The sequence below is a fragment of the Ambystoma mexicanum genome, chromosome 5p (genome assembly GCF_040938575.1).
Source record: "Ambystoma mexicanum isolate Mex_15411 chromosome 5p, UKY_AmexF1_1, whole genome shotgun sequence".
NCBI classification, from domain to species: domain Eukaryota; kingdom Metazoa; phylum Chordata; class Amphibia; order Caudata; family Ambystomatidae; genus Ambystoma; species Ambystoma mexicanum.
Window position 1 is genome coordinate 986,540,708 of NC_090930.1, and position 14,023 is coordinate 986,554,730.

The 14,023-nt window shown below is 44.4% G+C and overlaps 1 protein-coding gene across 7 annotated transcripts in view; it reads left to right on the forward strand.

The window, feature by feature from the left end:
- FARS2 (phenylalanyl-tRNA synthetase 2, mitochondrial) overlaps positions 1–14,023 on the forward strand; it is a 2,528,336-nt gene that overhangs the window by 1,153,030 nt on the left and 1,361,283 nt on the right. The window lies entirely within an intron of this gene.

Here is a 14,023-nt window from a genome sequence, read left to right on the forward strand (position 1 = left end):
GCAGCAGAGAAGCCCTCCTGGTAGAAAGTATCAAGCAAGGAGGAAAAGAGCATAGCCTGCATTGCATGTTACAAATACTACAGTGGAACAAACAGCACCAATGTGTTTCATGTCTTCTCAGAAGAAGTTGGGAATTTCGATGTTGATGAAAGTTAGTCTTTTCCAAAGGTTTGAAGTGAGCCTTACCACATGTACTTGTAATAATGTTGGGTGCTTTTTTGTCCTTAACAAAACAGAAAGGTGATGGCTGGAAGGTTTTGAATTAATCATAACCACGGGCAAAGCTCTGGGCAACCCTCCAGACCATTGTTTTTCAGCCTGCCAAGCCATTACAGAAAGGGAAAAACCATATGCAAATCAGGCTTGGTCCTACCCCAAAAGGGGCAGTCCAGCCCGAACTGCTAGGTCACATCCCTTCTGCACGAGACCACAAGCATCACCAGACATGTTTCAGCCTTGTTGGGCGTCATCAGTGAGGAGTAGCTTGGGTCTCTAGGCCCGGCAGACTCGGGACTCATGTCTGGGCATACCCGTCCCACTCGGGGTGACTTTAACAAAACAGAAAGGTGACGGCTGGAAAGTTTTGAATTAATCATAACCATGGGCAAAGCTCTGGGCAACCCTCCAGACCATTGTTTTTCAGCCTGCCAAGCCATTACAGAAGGGGAAAAACCATATGCAAATCAGGCTTGGTCCTACCCCAAAAGGGGCAGCCAGCCCGAACTGCTAGGTCACATCCCTTCTGCCCAGACGTGGGACCCGTGCCTGCTGGGCCTAGAGACCCAAGCTACTCCTCACTGATGAGCCCCAACAAGGACGAAACATGTTTGGGGATGCTTGTGGTCTCGTGCAGAATGGATGTGGCCTAGCAGTTTGGGCGGACTGCCCCTTTTGGGGTGGGGCCAAGCCTAATTTGCACATGGTATTTCCCCTTCTGTAATGGCTTGGTAGGCGAAGAACGGTGGTCTGGGGGGTTGCCCAGAGCATTGCCAGTGGTTAAGATTCATTCTAAACCTTCCAGCCATCACCTCTTTGTTTTTGCTTTTTTGTCCTGCCAGGCGAGTACACAAGGATAGCAACTTTTTAGTGGTAGGCCTGGCAAGTTAGTGGACCAGAAAGGAGTCATTAAAGTGCTGCACTGTGGTTGAAGGTTGTGGAGAAGGTGTTCACTAAATTGTGGTGGAATCATCTTGAGAAAACATTGTTGTTGATGCAGAAGAATTGTGAAAATACATTTGTTTTCTTAAGGAGAGGAAGTTGTGTTGAACTTTTGTCTCTACACGTGGAAAGATAAAGACTTTTCGTTTTGTTGACCTTTTGTCAAAGCACAAGTGAAAGACTTTTGGAGCAGGACGGACCTTATGATCAAAACTTGGTTGCCATAAGGAACTTTTTTTTTTACCAACTTTATTTAATTTTCAAGGCATCACAGACATGAATCCATTAGAAAAACTCAGTACAGCCCCTATCCGGGGATTCAGTGTAAATACATATGGCTGGGTTGCCCATGTAAATAGAGTAACAACCCCTTTTTATTTGAACTTTTGATTGACAATGTTGCTTTGACTCTGGGGAAGGGGACCTGACCCCAGGTACAAGGATACACACTAATTGGATTTATGTTGAATACAACTGTCATTTCTGTTGCATTTGAATTGTCATATATTACCTTTATGAGTTTGATGTATGTTTAAGTGTGAGGGACAGATTCCTTTTATTAGGGGTTGCCGGCAACATTGCTGAAATGGAGTTACATTTACAAGTAAGTTACATAGGACATAAGTAAGATACTTAGGACAGACAAACACTGGCACCCATCACCCAGGCAGGGGCTTCCTAACTGCCTGGGCTTGGAACCTTCACCAAACATTCTCTCATTCACAACACAACACTCGAGATGACAGTCTTCCATCATGCAAAGGCAAGCACTTCACCACACATCTCCTTCCCTTACAGCACCACACACATATGCGCCTGACTAGTCACATACTTCCATCATGCAATAGCAGGAGCGTCACCATAATTGCAATATCCTTTCTTTCGTCTGAAAGTCATTAAATGTTATCAGGATGTCTCTCAATCTTGCTCTGGTTTCAGTTCTGCGATAGTCCACACAAATCTCCCTGTCCATTTTATAGCACGTCTCTGGTGGGTCTCCCTTGCTACCCCTGTGGTCTTCTTTGCTACCCCTAAAAAATGTTTTACACATTTTAAATATATATTTTTTTTATAATGCAAGATCCTGCGCTGTGGCCAGCACCATGTGGCTCTTTGCTTCTGGAGTGACTGGCTTTCTTGTTCAGGCCTCTTAAAAAAAAACAGGGCTTCCACAACTCTAAAACTTTCATCAGTGACCCTAAATAAGAAAGAATAGGAATACCAAATAATTTGTCTTTCTGGAATTCTATACAATAATTGCTATACCCATTAAAGTTTTATTTTAGGCAGACTTCAGGGGGTGAGTCACTGATTTAGTCTGTTCTGAACCACCTCAACTCAGTGTTTCATCCTATTGAGGTCGATAAATGAGTACCAACACAGGTTGTTTGATATTGTATGTATATTTGTTCTATATAAAGCGCTTAAGCGTTAGTGCTATATAATAACACATCATTATCATTTGGCCATGGAAGTCTGCTTGCATTCACAGTAATTTGGTAATATGGGCCTATACACACTCATCTCAACGATACGTATATCGATCGATTCTTGTATGAAAGTTTATTACATTATAGTCATATCGTAACCATATTTTTCGTAGTGTACTTAGGAACAATTCTATGTGATGCCACTTCCTGTTTGGTCAAGGGTTGAAAGGTCGTGTTCCACCACTTCCCGTGATATCACTTTGGTGGTGGGGTCAAATGATCACTTCCTGTGATGTCATCAGAGGTCAAGGATCGTGTGATTTCACTTCCGCTACCCCTGGCATTTTGGCGAAATGACGTCCCTGGCTCCCTTCCCTCATTGTTGATCTGTAACTGTTCCAACCCTCCTCTGATCTTTATACACTCTCTCGGTGGCACATTTAGTCCAAAGCACCACCACTGTAGCAGGCATTTTCCTTCATTCAGAATGCCTGTGTAACCCTCCATGCAGATCCACAATCAGCTCGGCGCTTACTTTATTGTTGGAATAGTGATACACCAATTGAGATGTTTTTCTGATACTCTAGCACTTTAGGTCCTTCCCTTCATTGTTTGATAGGCCCACTCCCTAAGCGCATCCTCAGACCTTTGTTCTGCACTAGTGTCCTTGGCACATAGACTGCCTCCTAGTGCTAACTAGGTCTGCGCCTTAAACAAGATTTAAAAAGGAAAAGGGGCCTCCACGCCCCACCCCCTTCCCTTCTTCACTGGCCATGTTCCTGACCATATTGGTCGTCCAACCCCACCAATGGTGACTCTTCTGGGCACTCTGTAGCAACCATCCTTGGCTGACATCACCAGGAGGTCAGTTTGAGCCCACTTGATAGTCACCACTGTGTTCTATGAGAGTGCTTTCTAAAGAGATTGTGCACAGCCTTGTGCAAAGTAAAGAATGGCTCTTGGCCAAAACACCCTATGTGTGCCTGCCAGGCCAACCTTGGCAGTGGCTAGTGTGCATCAAGTGCCAGCGGAGTGGGCTGTACCCCAATGCAGCTAGCCAGCAGCCCTGCTGGCGAAAAGCAAAGACCTCCAGGATATCTTGCTGCACTTTTGCCTTTGGTTTCTTTGCCCCTCCCCCTTTTACTTACAGACCTATGCAAAGAGAGGCCAAGATTATTGTCAGAAGAAGGCAATCCAAGACCACTTTACCCTACCATAACTTACACAGCATTCTCTTTGATCAGCTGTGTTGGTCTGTTTTGCTGTAAAAGCCGACATATATTCCCACACTGCAGTAGTCATCACCCGAGACTGGACTCCAATGGCAGGGCTATGGAACTCACGCGTGTTGAGTCCAGCCACCCCCTAAAGTAACGTTTATAAACCATGCCTCTCGCACCTGTGATTTGTTCAGCTCCATGAAGCACACTGCCATTCTGACAAAACCTGGTAAAGCAGCTACTTTAGCTGGACAAAGTTGTTTAAGCCTCCTATAAAACTTCTGCTGCTGAAAGACACACGGATATTGTCTGAAATGCAATTGCCCTTTCCATTAGGGCGCGATATTGCTTAATACTTCTCACAGCTGTGGCACACATATGGTATCAAATGTAGTTTTTGAAACTGAAACACAGTTGGAGCACGTGCTCGATTTTTAACTTGCTTTAAAAAAGAAAAATATATGGCACTTTGTGGGACTGAAATTGCAGTTATTGTGAACTGGAAACAGCGCTCTCGTATGGATCATCGGCCATTGCCGGGGATTGACAGGTTTACACACCTTTTAGGCTGTCATGACAGCGACATTATGTTACAAGACACTTTGCATAGCAAATTGTGCAAAGATGTTGCAGTGCAACTTTTAACCTTGTCCCTGAAAGGTGACCAAATGTGGCAAACAAAATATGTGACCACATCCTAATACACTTGCCAAATTTGTTGAAATTCCATGAATGTTTGCGTGTTCATAAATAATGTGTTTTTGCATGCGGTTTTCATAGAGACAAAAACATTAGTTGACGACAACTATGCTACAGTTTTTAGATTTTTAACATACTCCTAGGCAGGGACGTCATTTCACCAAAATGCCAGGGGTAGCGGAAGTGACACCACAGTGCCACACCCCCAAGAGTGACATCACAGGAAGTGGTCATTTGACCACACCCCCACAGGAAGTGATATCATTTGACCACGCCCCACCGGAAGTGATGTCATTTGACCACACCCCCACCATGACATCACAGGAAGTGGCCTCATAAAGCATTATCCCTCAGTGCACTAAGAAAAAAATGGTTACGATATCAGTGTATTGTGACATTTCATACAAGAATGGATCATCATATGTAGCAGTGTCAAGGTCCATGTTGCCATGTGAAGTATATGAACCCCAATCCCCTCTTTATGTGGCTCTGTCCTGTTATTTCAACAGGACTACAGAGCGAAATCACATTCTGGGGGACAGGGACGGATAGGTGGGCACGGGGATAGGGGAAAGCCAGGATAAAAGGGGAGAGGGAGAATATTTCACCAGAAAACATGTATGGCATCCTCAGTTTTTAATGATTCGTCTTGTGTTATTTTGGCTGCCAAAAGATTAGTTCAAAATGTGTTCAAGGCATACAGTGCATTACTGAGTGATACAAACTTCAGTACCAAAAGCCTCATCAGTCCTGTCCCCATATTTTATGGGCAAAAAAATCCTGGCTGCATTTTGCATTACTCCCACACTCAACAACACTCTTTATATGCCTAGGTTTCTGTTCCTACATGTTCATTGTCATCCACACCCCGCACCTCTCCATAATGGTACACATTCCAACAATTAGTACTATCATATAGATTTTGGGATAATGCCCAACAGTTGCTCTTCCTTCACTCTGATCATAAGACTTAAAATGTAGTTTCTTACCAGATTGAGCAGAACAGTGGCTTGACAGACGTGCCGGTGCTGCTGTTTCAATGGCATGTGAGGTGAAGATTCTGACTCGAAGGCAGGTTGTTTCTTAGGTGACCGGAAACCAGAGGAGAGGTCTGTGAGTGTTCAATGGCAACAGATCAAGAAGACACAGAACTCTGGTAGTGGAGCTGCAGGTGTTTGGCAGAGAAGAGGCTGCAAGTATGGCAGGTGCTGTTTTGAGGTCACAGAATACTGGCTGTGAGGCCGATGGTGCCGGGCTGGTTATAACAGAGGACACTGACTGGGTGTGTCTCATCATTGCTTGGTTGACTACAAATCAAGGATACGGTGCTGGCATTGTCAAGACAGAACTGTAGCTGGGGGGCAGCTGGTGACTGGCTTAAAGGAAGCTGCTGCTTAGATGGCTCATCATAGCTTTATTGACTGGAAATGAAGAAGAGCCAGGCGCGAATCGGATAGCAAATGTTTTCATGACACAAAACTCCAGCTGTGCTGCAGCTTCTGGCTGACTTGTCAAGAAGATGCTGATGGAGGCTACTCAAATTCTAAGAGACTGGCGGTTGACAGCTGCTTGTGGCTGTGCTACTAGTAGTGCCTGTCTGGCTTCAAAGGAAAATGCTAATTGAATGTCTTTTTGTTGCTTAGACTGAAAATCTGTAGGATGCCGGCAGTGTGGCAGATGCTGCCATTTTAAAGACACACATGATGTTTCTGACGTAATGGTCCATTGTTGCTTAGCTCACTGGTAAAAAATAGGATGTTGACAAAACTCAACAGCATACCATGCAGTGTTTTGAAGATAAGACAAACTGGTTGTAGTGCATGAGCGATATATCATAGCTGACTTCATGAGGAGAAGAGGCTGGTAGTGTAGGAGAGCACCAGATGGTGTTGGTGCTGGTTAGGTCTGCGTGACTTGAAAATAAAGACCTAACTGGAAATTTTAGCTATAATCTAACAGTGTCAAAGAATATAATGGTTCATCTTTTCAGAGGATACCTCCTGTGTCGCATGTCAGCAAATCGGTCAATGGCATCACTCAAATTTACCTCATTAACCTCCATAGGTTCACATGCCATTACCAACAAATCACTAAGTCTGTTGTCTCAACATCTATTTCGCAAATTGTTTTTAACTCTTTTCAAACAGGAGAAGAACCTCTCATTTGTTGCAGTTGTAATCGGCAATGCAATAACCAGATCCAACAGGTTTAGGACATCAGAAAAGCCTGTTGAATATTCATTGAGATAGTACCTGACCGAGTGAATACCTGCTATTGCCTTGTCAGATAAATAGCTCCTTACAGTGTCAAGGCCTGAATGCAATGCAGCATAATCGACTTGGGGCCTTAGGTATTGCCGAGCAAGAAGATCTGCAGATGAGTCCTCCAAGAAATTTTTAGCCCTTGGATTGAACATGCCGGCAGCTTTGATAAGCCCCACGTTATCTATAAAACGAGCATCCAACTCTCTTACAAACCTATCCAAGGTGGAGAAAAACACCTCTTGCTTTATCCGTTCAGTCTGTGGCATTCGATCCTCAGAGTGCTCATAATGCCCAGGCCTCTTCCCTACAGTAGTACCAACAAGGTATTCTTTGAGTTTGCTGCTCAGTTGGTGCTGCCTTACCGGTAAAGCTCTGCGGTCGTAGTCTTCAACTGTTTCAATACCACATTTTTCTGCCAATTCCGTTGCATCATTGATGATTTTCACCCAATGGCATTCTTGTCGAAGGTTGACGAGGGCAGTTCTTGTCACTTGAATTAGGTGACTCGCATCTGGCAAATCAAGATTCTTTAGTAGACATGCACATGATCTTTTAATGTGTATGAGTAACTAGGTACATCATAATTATTAGAAAAACCTTTCCGTTTTTCAGTTAAAGCATTTTTACTTGCTTACAAAATACTGCCGTGGGGAACTAGATTAACATTTTTACTCCCTACAAATCATTTTACTTCCAAGTTTACAAAATAGGGAATACAATAGTCCCACTTCAAAATCTTATCTGCAGCACTGAGTACATACGTAAGCAGTGATTTCAAGTATTTATTTTCGTAGCTTACTTTTAGGTCAGTCCTATCTGTCAGGGTAATACTTTACATTTGAGAGATTAACAGTTGCAACCTGTTCAAAAAAACTGAAGTGAAGCATGCGTTCAGTGTCATACAGTTTGGAGTTAATTTTGTGGTGTTCTCTGATTAAATGGAAGAGAAACAACCATCTTTAGTGTTGAAACAACTAGGACAAGGCTGCAATGCATAAATAGATGTGGACTAACAGATCAGATTGTTAACATATGCTTTACATTTGCAATATGTTCCTTCACGTTCATTTACCTCTCACAGCGGTCACAGATAAGGCTGGATGTCAGCTGCTCAATGGTGGTACTGTTTGCTGGCGTTGAGAACACAGAAAGGAAGGAACTCCCACATGAAGATGCAGGTCTGAAAATAATAACAAAATATCAGAAAGATTTATTTGCGCAACACCAGACCATATTAATTTTGAATAGAGTTTTAGAGTTCTGGGGTGCACGCATCATGCAAAGACAAACTGGACCACAGAGGCTTTGCACATGACAGACCTAGAGACTGACTTCAGGCCCGGCAACGATTCATCTTTCTGTGACTCAGAGGGACGCATGTTATGCACCATTGCCCTAGGATCTCTAGGAACTAGCTCTGTAGGCCGCAGCAGGCCCAGGCTGAGTGTGTGACTCAGGCAAGGAGCAGTTTACATAATGTCGTGTCACAATGTAAAATCCTAGTTAAATGCATTGCAAAATGTATAGGCTGCAAGCCACAAATGACTTGGATTTCATCTGCCTGTGGTTAATTTAAGCAGTTTAATTTGCATAAGCTGTTGCTGTAAACTGGGCTCAGGAGGGCACATGAACACAGTGGCGAGGGGCAATGGGCACATGGGCAAAGTGAAAAGGGGCACATGGACACACTGGCTGGGGTCAGGGGCACATGGAACCGGCGATGACTTATCTTACAGCAGGAAGTAAAAATGCCTTCAATCCCTCCCCCACATGATCTATAAAAGACAAAATGTAACGTTAGTAAAACGAATTTGGTGCTGGCGGCATCAGCGGCTTGCTTACTTTCCCTAATGTAAAGCCGCTGCCGTGCCAGCACTGAATTCATTATACTAACATACTTGCCAACCCTACAGATTTAGGCAGTAGTCTACTGCTTTTTAAGCGCCCTACCGCCTACAGATTTCAGTGACCGATCCTACTGCATTTTACAGTGGCAGGTAATTTATGTGACTCTAAGGCCGGCTGCAGGACATAGCATGCAACACATTAGTCTGTCTGTACAGTGGGCTGGTAGGTGATTTACTTTTTAGTCCAAGTTTAAAGGTGTCATTTTTCTGCACTGGCCATGGGAGCAAGCGGGCTAATGTGTTGGCAGGCAGGTTAAGGAATGGAGAAAAGGTGAAGGAGCGAGGAAAAATATGCTTTGGCAAATTCAACAGTTTTGTGTAGGCATAGAGTAGAGATTTGTCAGGCACTGCCAAACTGTAGTACCTGGCGGTAAAATGGCAACAGCTGGAAAATAGTTTGATTACCTTTGTGTATGAAAGCAGTTCCTGGCAAATGCCTATCTAATACCTTTGCACAAGTGAAAACGGTTGGCTTTGTGAATGCTTGTTTGTAGCAGGACTTCAGTGCAAGGAACAGATTTAAATCAAGTGGCTGAATTCACACTTGGTTAAGACATTTGTATTATACCATTAGCATTTACACCTGCAAGTTAGCCATTGACTCACCATATTACTTAGAAATGACACTGGTAGGCCAAAGTCTGATGTTACTTCTTGATAGAGCTAGCTCAAAGAGATCCTTGAAGGATATGTTTTGGGCAGAAAGGGACGGGTAGCAGGGGTGTTGCTAGGTCTGGAAAAGATCCAGGGCTCTGCTAATTTTGGGACTGTCGGGACTGGGGGCTAGCTAGCCTTTTTGGTTGTTACCCCTGAGCTTCTATCTGGGGCTACAACCAAAAGACACAGGGCTAGAGCACCGCTCAGCCCCCCCCCACCAATGCCTCTGACAGGTAGTAGGTGGGAATAGACATGGGGATTAGCATGGCATGGGGCATATAATGGATGGGTAAATAACCAAACAAAACTCGCAAGCGGTGTTGCCCTCCTCATAATTCATCTCCCTCCTAGTCGTACTCCAATGTAATCCTTTTGGCTATTAGGTGAGGCTTAAGTACCACTTAAAAGGTCCAACTAAAAATCCATAAGGAGACCACCGAAGTGCCCCCTCTCCTCCCTGGTAATTAAAAAAAATAGAAGGGGTATCCCAGTAACAGGGCATCCGTGGGGGCATGCAATGGCAACCTGTGAGGGCTCCACTGCAGGGGGAGAATGGCCGCGTCCCTGACCTGCGCAGAATATCGACGCTGAGATGTGTAAAGAAAAACAAGGAAAATACAGGTAAATGGGCCAGATGTAGAAGGATGGGGGGCAGGGAACGGGCAAGAGCTTGTGGATGCGTTCACAGTGGCATAAATTCAAATATGCCACACTCCATTTAGGATTTGCTAGACACGGTTTGTTTTAACAATGCATTCTGGGCCCGGATTGTGGAACTTGTAGTATTGGATTTCCCCATTATAAATACAGGACTAGACGTCCCAGAATGCATAGTTAAAACCAGGACTGGGTTATCATCTCACCAAAGAAATGGGGCTTGTTGGCATGCATTGGTGCGGCCAACTTGAAAAAAAGACCCACAAAATAATGACTCGAGGAAAAATGACCATGGTCCGCATATACAACACCAAGTCGCTCACATTCAACATGCAAGGCAGACTGGAAAACACGTGCTCTTTTTGTTAGAACACCTGAGTTGGACCAAAACCTATTGAAAACTCATAATCACATAATAATTAAGGGCATCCAAAGGAATACATGTGTGCATACTACTAATTTACTTGCTTTTGAGAGCGCACCAGCAAAACGGAAACACAAGGTTTTTTTGCAATCGTTATGTTAAAAGATCTGACTTTGCATAATGTTTCGTGCCCAGTTTATCAGGTGCTGGTAATGTTTCTGCCTACCTAGAAGACCTCTTGCAAGGTCAATTTATAGTTAAAACGTTGGCATAATGTTCTGGTATGCGCAGCTGTCACTTTAGCACCCATGCAAGTGCAGACAACGCCACTATGAAAAAGTACATTTTGCGATCAACAGACTTTAGTGATTTATAACAACATGATCAGGGTTGGCCTTAAGGGATATACGGGTTTTCTGCGTGAGAAACTAACATAGTGAGCACTGTGGGATAAAGGCAAATCTCCTCGTGTCCCTTTATATGTTATATGGCATTTTTTATATAACTTCCTACAATCACATCATCGCCAATAAAATAGGGTATACATGCAACAAAAATAAATCGAGTGCATACACTGAAATGCAATGGAGCTCAACATCATTAAAAAAAAACAAGCCTCTCCCTGCAGTGTTCAAACACCCTGGCACCGAAAGTGTTAAGACATACTGAAGACACTGTCCTCCAAGCTGATGTTCCTGAAAATGCAGGAGGGACTCCGTTTGCCCAGAGATCTACTGCACACACTTGCATCTTGTGACTGCTGATCTGAAGTGCACAGGGCACGCGGAGGGGGGGGGGGGTGCGTGTGTGTTATTATTCCTCATATCTTCAAATGGACAGAAGGTATGCATGCAAGCCGCTGCCAGCACAGTGACTCAGACTGAGTAACGAGGGCCGGGGGAGCATGCGAGGGGGCCCATTTCAAAAAGATCTCTGGGGCCCCTTGCCTTCTGCTGGGAAATCCCACCTGCATATATCAATCACAAACATGTATTGATGTGCTGTAGTTGACGGTGTTCAGATGCAAAATGACAACAGAAACTGTATATTCGCTTTTTTGCTGCACAGGAGACATTCATTGGTGGATTTGTGTATCCCAGGAACACATTTTTGACATTATAAGGCATGGGAAGAATTATTGGGAAATTCTCTGTTTGGTTTCTCAGGCTTAACAACATGAGTGAGGTCCTGCCTCGACCAATTTGTCCACTGGACCTTAGGGCACTGGTTGTGTAAGAGGTGGTTGTAAAGGAGGCACGAAAGGCTGTAGAAGCAAATCCTAAATCAGCCTTTTAAAGTATGAAGTATTTGCTGGTGACTTGAGGTTTTGAAACCACTCAAAGAAGTGATCCTCACATGCCACCTGTGAAGTAAAGGAGATGAGACCAGGGATCAGATGGGCAGTTGGGGTGGGTACCAGTAAGGTTGCCTGGGCTGAGTTGAACATGGGTCTGAATACCTCAATAACCAAAAAGCCAGGGAATGCTGAATGGACCAAGTCATGGTGGACATTGGTGATCAATCCAGCCTAGGGGGTAAAGGCCCCTCTTGGGACCAGAGGCAGCTCCAATGGTCTTGACTGATCGCTGCAAGAAGTATGGTGACAATCCTGTGGCGATTACCTCACCGAAGTTTAATCAGGCATAGTCAAAATGCTTCACCACACACCACCTTTTTGGATTACATGACGCAGGAGATGGCTTCAGAGTTTTCTTCAGTCTGGCTGCTACCTTGCCATTAGAGAATTCAATCAGAGCCCTGCTGGAAAAGGTGTAGTGACTTAGAAGAGTTTTTAAAGCTACTCACCTATGTAACCCAGCCCCTGGGGAAAAGACAGATACAGATTGGTCCCTAGAGACAGGTGAGCATTGTAGCCAAATGGAGGGAAAGAGAGAACCAGAACCAGCAGGACCACAGTATAAAAGGAGACTGAAAGAAATGCAGAGTGAGGGTTGCAGGGTTGAGGTCAGGAGGTGTGACGGTGGATGAAGAAACCGGTAGGACGACAGACAGAGGAACGGACTGGTGGAGTGTTGTTGGCAGAATTGGAGCAGAGTGCAGGTGAGGTATCTCAGAGTGATACTAGCTGTGTATGTGTTGTGTAGTCTAGTGTGAGGAGGGGGGCTGTGTAAAAGGTGAGTGAGAAAGAGGGAGAGGTGTAAGGGGGATTAGAGAGCGAGTCAAAGCGAGAGCGTGTGTATGGTGATAATGGGTGGAGAGAGTGCAAGACAGTATTGGTGAGGGTGGGGAGAAGCAGAATGGGGTGAAGACAGTGGTAGGAGATAGCCAGAGAGAGTGTTGTAAGGCATGGCTAGAGAAGAGTGGTGAATTGAGGAGATGGTTTTAGTGAGAGTTGAGGAGATGGGTGTAGTGTGAGGAGAGGGGTTTAGGGATGTCTAGGCTAGGGAGGGAGAGAATTTTTGGGGGGAGTACATGGGAGACATCAGAGGGACACCCAATAAAGTAACCCCCCTTCCACCTCAGTGCATTCCATCAAGCAAATCTACCTGCTTCAAATATTGATCTATCCATATCCACCCCTCTCAAAACTGAACAATCTACACATAGATAACCATAACAGTCGATATACTGTTTTTTTTTTTAAAATGAAAAATACAAACCCTTGATTCTTCTTGGGGACTTCACGCCAATAGCTTGACCTAACTTCAGAGGGATTTGATGAACTCCTTATTAACCCCCAGTAGCCCAAGCGTGTACATATTGACGCTGGAGCAGGGCTACCAGCCCCCAACCCAACAATTATGTCTGGGGACAAAAGACCATTCGGCATCATGGGAGTATTAGCCTTGGAGCCAAGTTATTTTCCTCTAGTAAGCACCAAACAGGTGTGTGTACTCAGAGGGTTTAGCTCATCGGAAATGGCCAGATGAATGCTGCAAAACAAGATGCCGGTCTGTTTTAGAAATAGCCAGCCTGCAAAGGGTCGACAGATAGCTGGTATCAGATATTTTGTTGACATTGACTATAGGCCATTGCTTTTAGGCCCAGTGTATTCTGATACAGAAAACCTGTTTGTTAATGGGGGTAACAAGATCCCAAAGCAGGATACCAAACTTAGGTGCATAGTAGTGGAGTGGAAATGTATGCTGCAAACAGAGCACACTTTGAAAACATGCTTTATGGCATACGGCAAAGCGAAACAACGACAACGTATTTAAATAAAGGCAAGCCGTATATAACAGAAAAACATGTTCTTACCAAGAAAAGATGTCCTATTTGTTGTACAATTTATTTCCATTTTATGAATCAATTCTACACTGTTTTTGGGCTGCAAGTCTCCTAGACCAGCATGACGCTGTGAACATGGGGCTCTGGGTGCTTGTAGAGGTGCTGGGGTGACAGTTTTCTGAGGCACTTTAGGAGGGTCTCCTTAGTAAAAATGAATTTTGTGCTGCTGCTGCCGTCGGCACCAAATTCATTTTACTACATTGCAAATATGTGCCGGCGGCGGGCAGCTTAACAACATTGCAAGCCTCTGCCGGCCGGCACATATTTGCATGTTAGTAAAATGAATTCGGTGGCAACGGCAGCAGCAGCACCAAATTCATTTTACTAACGTGCAAATATGTGCCGGCGATGGCTTGCAATGTTGTTAAGCTGCCGCCGGCACATATTTGCAATGTAGTAAAATGAATTTGGTGCTGCT